The following is a 7,232-nucleotide window of genomic DNA, read 5'->3' on the forward strand; positions in this document are numbered from 1 at the left end:
CTTCATGACACGGGAGGGGGGGGGGGCCTTCGGCATGGCCGCCAACTTCGACGTCCTCTGGACACCCATTACCGAGGAGAGCCCGAGGGAAAGCAACTCAAAACAATGCGCATGCAAACTCACCACCAAGCGAGAGGAATATGGGTGCCACAAGCAAGATCTTGCCGCACAACGTAGTGAGTGGGGGTAAGAGTTACACAGTTGTGACTGCCAGGTTAACTCGAAGTTTGGCCTCCCCAGGAAGAACGGCATTGTCATCTTCGCCTCCCCGATACAAAACCTCGTCTCCTCCACCATGAGCGTTGCCGGAATCAAGATCCCACTGGGAGCCTGGGGCCATGACAAGCTTCACCTAACCCGTGTTTAGCTCGAGGAGGTTGCTACATAGCAAGCGGCGATCTCTGAAGCCAAGATCAACTACGGTGAGAACCAAGGTCAAGCGTGCACATGTGTCACAAGTCTTGATCTCTTTTGCTCACCACTCGAAGACTTCGTTTAAATCCCGACCTGGACTACTTTGGGGCGAACTTGAGATTGCCATCGTTCACCACCCCCAGGATCCAGAAGGAGAGGGGAAAGACCCATGCACCTCGCGTTGCGGCTGGTTTCTTCAAGGTGGCAAGCGACGGGCGAATCAACCTGTGGTTGAGTTGATTAGGTGGACAGTGGTATCCCCAACCCACCAGGGTTCAAATCCTGGTGCTCGCATTATTCCTGAATTTATTTCAGGATTTCCGGCGATGCGCTTTCAGTGGGAGGAGACGTTCCCGTCGACGACGAGGCGCCTATTGTGGCTTCGTAAATCTCAAGATGATATGCCGGCTCAGTCTCTCGGAGGTGCTCATAGGGGTAGGGTGTGCGTGTGTGCGTTCATAGGGATGAGTGTATGCGCGTGTATATGAGCGCTTGTGTCTGTACTGATGCTCAAAAAAAAGGTGGCAAGCGACGGGTTTGATATGGACACGATAGCTCACATATTTCACTTCTCTGGTTGTTCTACCTTAGGTGTCCACGAATTGAAATTAAGGGGGCTTTTAAGTGAGCACCGCGGGTGTTGCAGCCTCAGGCACGCCCACCTCATGAAGGCACAAACACGTTGGTTGGGCGTGCCGACACGGCGGAGGAATGTGAGTGGCGCAGAGAAGATTATTATTTTTGTCTAAAAAAGGGAGATTATTATTATTAATTATAATTACTCCCTCCGTCTCAGTTTACAAGTCCTACGCGTATATCTAGGTTGCCAATTTTATCACCCTAATATAGATTATATAACACAAAAATTATACCTTTTGAAAATAAAACATCTGAAGTTTATATTGATATATTTTTTTGTGATATATAACTTGTATTAGGTTGGTCAAATTGACAACCTAGGAGCACGCGCACGTCCTATAAACTGAGAGAGAGGGAGTAGATTTATCATTATCATTATGACTGGGATGGTGATTATTTCAGTTAATTAGACTGATCATTGCATCATAATTAAAACTCACATTAGCTCCACCTCCTCCTTCTCCTCCTCCAAGAAAGAAAGTTAGGGTTTGTGCCTCTCGCCGGCGCCGACGCAGGTCTGCCTCGTCTCCGGTGGCCCTAGGGCCATGGAGGCGCGGTGGATCCTGGCAAGGGCCGGCGGGAGGGCTCCGTTTTTAGTCGTTTTTTCAATCTTGTTAGGGTTTGTGTCCTACTCAGGAAGGCGAGACGGCGGCGGCTCCCTGAAGATGGAATAAAGGTCTCCCCGCCTAGCCCCCGTTCTGACGGTGCGTCTAGCATCGTTCGTGGGCGTGTGGAGGTGTGTCTCCGGCAGATCTATCTTTGGTGGATTTGCTCGGATCTCGTCGTTGTTCGTCTATGTTCGTGTGTCTTCGATTTGGATCCTTCCAATCTACGATATGTTTCATCGGCGGCGGTTGTTGTTCTGGGGTGCTGGTCCTATGGGGCCTTAGCACGACGAATCCCCGACTGTCTACTACAACAAGTTGTGCCCGGCTCCGGCGATGGAGGGGCGATGACGGCGGCGCGCCTTCGGCTCGCTTCGGTGCTTGTAGTCGTTGCTAGGTGGTCTACGAATCTGGATGTAATTTTTATTTCTGGTATTCGTTGTACTGCCATGATTGAAGATGAATAGATTGGAAGTTTTTCCGAAAAAAAAAACTTTGAAAGCACAAATCTGACCGCCCCATGTATCTTTTCCCTTGTCGGCGAAACTGCACAAAGATGTGTTACAGAGGTTTCTAGGGGCTGCCCTTCAAAAAGAAGAGGGGAAGGCTTGTAGGGACTGGGCTAGTAAAATGGCTCGGACGGCGCACCAGATCTTCGGGCAAATGTGGCTCTATGCTGAAACTTTCCCCAATTTTATGCAGTTTTCTTTCACTGTTGTTTGGTGCTCCTCCTTGTTGGTGGCCAAGTTTAGCGTTTTGACAGAACAGGGGCCTGACATGCTGCAGCCCTGAATTGGTGTGTGGCGGCGGCATGCGACACTCAATAGATCCTTTAATTGCGTAATGAAAACTAACCTTAGGTGTGGAACATTTGGCAAAGTTAGTCACAAACCGAACAACCTAGCTGAGGGTCCGCTGGCACTCGGTGTCGTCGTCGCACCCTGCGCTCGCCGCGTACGCTGCCCTATATGTCATGTCGCCGCACCTTTCGTCATGGCGGCACCGGGCGGCTAGGCTACTGCTAAAATTTCCAGCAAAGTTACAAGCGCGAAGTGATCGTCCTGTCTGCCATGCGCCGCGCTAATTCCTTTTCTTTTCGGTCTAGCTAGTACTTTAATCCGTCTGGCTGACTCGGACAGGCGGAGAGGGCCCTTCCCCGCGGAAATCATGCAGGCAATGCGGCCTCTCGCTTCTCCATGAGCCACGGGCTGTTCCTTAGCACAACACTGCATGAATATGATCACAACGCGCCGGACGGTGGATCCGAGCTCTGAAGAGCCATTTGAAGCTCTGGACCCTCTGTTGCTCCATGAGCCCCACCAGTATGACCTGCATGCCACCGTCTTCGTCTGATAAACTGACCTGAGTGACTGCACAATGATACTGTGCAATGCGGCCAATACCAGGCTTTTTTTTCATGAGGTAAACTGGGATATATTTGTGCTCATCTTCACTGATCCACCACACCTCACCAGCTCACGAGTCTCACGACTGAACCTTCTTCTCCTGTGACCACTACTCACTCTGTCCCATAATATAAAAACGTTTTTGACACCAGTAAATTGGAGTTGCTCACTTCACCTGGATGGCATGGTAATACAGTAGGAGTTTCTTAACTTGTGCAGCTGTTTAGCTCTTGTGAAAAAACTAATCTAGCACTATCACAGCATACCAGCCCCGACGAAAGTATATACCAGTGTGACCTAACCAGTCAAATAAATACAATTTGTACAATGGCCGGTACTACTAGTCTTCACTTCCTGGCGTCTACGCATGTCAGCATAGCAGATATATGTGCATCTGCCATTTTATAGTTCAGAGAAATCTGCGTGCGTCCTGCCTGCCGTATCCACCAGGAACAAAAATTGACCAACCCCCTTCCAATCTCGACAAAATACAGTGACAACGATCCAAGGAAAAAGTAGCCATACGGTTAACATCAGGACACGACTGCAACCAGAGGTCAATTGGCAGTCTACCTGAAGCAGCCGGTGATATCAGCCACTTCGCAGTACAATGGCCGCCGTTCCCTCGTCAAAAAAGAAAGATACAATTGCCATTGCCGCCGCTGCTTGCATCCCCTGCTTTGTCCATTGCGTGGAAAATGCACGGGACCCGGGCAAGCTGTACTGGGCAGGCGGAGGAAGCCGACAGAGAGGGGAGCAAGTGGCGAAAATGAAATGAATCACGGGACCGGATCACTGTCACGCATCAAACGTTAATAAGTGCTGGAGCAAGATTGTTGTCAGCTCATCTATCTATCTATCTATCCATCTGTATCTAAGGCCCTTTACTATGTAGGCCAAAAATGGTGCCAAATTCACCTTTACTTGATTTGGCACCGGTGCTCTCCATTGCTCAAGCGCTGCCATAAAAAAATCTCTGGGAACCGGAGCATCTACTTGCTCCGATGCCAGAACCAACAAAGCAATAAACTAAGCCTGATGCTCAAGGGAATAAGCGGCAGTGAGCCAGGAGCAAGACGCTGCTAGTGGGGCAACTGTTGCTGATATACACTTGTTTATATGTGTGGGTCTGACCCCCAATCGATGCCCAATTATTTCACAGTGTGCGGGCGGTGCTAAATATATTTCATCTGGCATCATCGTCTGCGTGGCATACTTTTCAGAGTTGTGGCATCGAACACATTGTAGAAGGCCTAACCATATCTCTGTCCCCAGGGCCGGTCCTGGGGAGGGGCGAACGGGGCGGCCGCCCCGGGCCCCCAAAAGCCAGGGGCCCCTCCCAGGTATAGTACGTTAGGTATACGTACAGGTCTTCGATGGAAAAAATCTCTCACCGCCTCGCTCAGCGCCTCAGCCTCGCGTGCTAGCCTAGAAAAAAAAATTCCAATACGCTGTTGGGCCTGGCCCATGTTTGCACGTACGTGGTCAGGAGAGATCGGAGAGGAAAGGAATCGTTGGGTTGATTTCCTGTAACTTAGGAATTAGGATTGATCGTTCCCTGCCCTTTTCCTATTCCGCTGTTCCTCACGAACGAACGATGCGACTCACGCGAGTAGCCGAGTACGCGACGACTGGAGCAGCAGGATCTCTTCGAGTTCGACCTTGGCTGCGACTGCAGTAGGTATGTTTGGGCGCGCCCTCTTCCCTCGCATGATCTTCATCCTATTTCTGTTCTTTCTAATCCTGATTCCCAATTTCTCGATCGATCGGACAGATTAACAGGGATTCGTTTTTAGGGCGCTCGAATCATTGCGCCCACGTTGCCAGATTAGATTACAGAGAGAAGGTACTATACCGTATACCATGCCCTAGCAGATTCTTATTATATTAGATGATCTTCTATACTTAATGTAATATTTTAATTAGCTTTGCGTTAATTTTAAAGTGAATTGTTCCTTTCACTTTCAGCAGGGTCATGTCGAGTACGGGTAGAAAGTATCCATCCGGAAGTCAAAAAAGAAAGAAGAAGAAGGAGGCAGATGAGGAGAAAGAAGAATTGAGCGGATCTCTTTTTAAATATTATAAGAGCGATACGAGCACGCCAAGAAATCCAGACGAGTTGGCGATAGTTCTTGCGAGTGACCGAACTAATGGCAATTCAGAAGATGATGGCGATACGCCTACAGAAGGCAATGCCGATGTCAACATGGATGATACCAATGTGAGTGATCATGAGCCCATATTTAATTCATCTGCGGCAGAATCTACTAGTGTTGATGAGGAACCAGTTAGTGTGGATATTTATGATCCAAGCAATTGGGGTAATCTTGATAACAAAGCGAGGGACATATTAGTGGAAAAGGGGCCTAAAAGGGAAAAAGAAAACACTAAATATCCTTTGGATGAAAATTTAAGACATTTTTCGTATAGCCATTACTCAAGAAAGATGAGCAATGGAGAGGTGCGTGATAGAAAATGGTTAGTGTTTTCAAAACACACAAAGAAAGTGTTCTGTTTTTGCTGTAAGCTTTTCAATTCTGATAAATGCAAGAGTGCAATGGGGAATGATGGGTTTTGTGATTGGAGGCATATTAATGAGAGACTGAAAGAGCACGAAGCTAGTGTCGACCATATTACCAACATGAACTCATGGAATGAATTGAGAGTTAGACTGAGCAAGCATGAAACAATTGACAAAGATTTACAGCAACAAATCACAAAGGAGAAAGAACACATAAGGCAAGTTTTGTTAAGAATTGTTGCCATTGTGAAATTTCTTGGTAAGCGCAATTTGGCTTTTAGAGGATCCAGTGAGCAACTTTATGATGATTGTAATGGAAATTTTTTAGCTTGTGTGGAGATGGTTGCAGAGTTTGATTTGGTAATGCAAGATCATCTTAGGCGTATTCAAGATAAAGAGATCCATCACCATTATCTTAGCCATAAAATTCAAAACGAGTTGATTTCTCTTATGGCTAGTGACATTACAAATTCTATTCTCAAGATTGTCAAAGTGGCCAAATATTTCTCTGTTATCCTAGATTGTACCCCGGATGTGAGTCATCAAGAACAAATGAGTTTGTTGGTTCGATGTGTTCATATATCTGATGGAAAAATACAAAATGTGGAGTACTTCCTTGCTTTTTTGGTAGTGGAGGACACATCTGGTTTGGGAATTTTCAAGGTATTGGTTGATTCTATGAAGTCCTTTGGTCTTAATATTGATGATATTAGGGGCCAAGGTTATGACAATGGATCCAACATGAAAGGAAAATACAAGGGGGGTGCAAAGTCGGTTGCTTGAGGTAAATCCAAGAGCTTTATATATGCCATGTGCTTGCCACAGTCTTAATCTTACCCTTTGTGATATGGCTAAATCTTGTGGTAGAGCTGTTTCTTTTTTTGGAATTGTGCAACGAATATATGTATTATTCAGTGGTTCTACGAAAAGATGGAAAGTTTTTGTTAGCCATGTGACAGATTTGACTGTGAAATCGTTGAGCAATACTCGTTGGGAGAGTCGTATCAAAAGTGTTAAAGCAATTAGATTTCAAGCTCCTAACATAAGATCAGCTTTACTTGAGTTAAGTGAAGATAGTGGTACCGAACCCAAGGATAGGAGTGATGCAAAAAATTTGTTTGATGTGCTTGGCAGCTATGAGTTCATACTTGGCATGGTCATTTGGCATGACATTCTATTTGCTGTAGATTCAGTAAGCAGGAAGCTGCAATCACCATCCATGTGCATTGAGACTGCCTTAAAGCAAATAGATGGTATGAGGACTTATTTTGACACTTATAGAGAGGAAGGGTTTGATTCTAGTGTGATCATTGCCAAAGAAATCGCAGCTGAAATGGGTGTAGAGCCATCATTTTCAGTAAAGCATCGTGTTTCTAGGAAGAAACAATTTGATGAAGATGACAATGATGAAGCGATATTGGAAGCTGAGAAGGATTTTAAAGTCAATTATTTTTTGATTATGGTTGATAAGGCGGCCACTTCACTGAAAATTAGATTTGACGAACTTGAGTCATTCAAAAATATATTTGGATTGAAGTCATTGGACCGTTCTGAACTTAAAGACAGTTGTACAAAATTTGCAAGTGCTTTCTCTTCGGGTGGTTCATCTGACGTTGATTTAAATGATCTGATTTCTGAGTTAATTGT

Source organism: Triticum dicoccoides, chromosome 2B, assembly GCF_002162155.2.
Source record: "Triticum dicoccoides isolate Atlit2015 ecotype Zavitan chromosome 2B, WEW_v2.0, whole genome shotgun sequence".
Taxonomy (NCBI): domain Eukaryota; kingdom Viridiplantae; phylum Streptophyta; class Magnoliopsida; order Poales; family Poaceae; genus Triticum; species Triticum dicoccoides.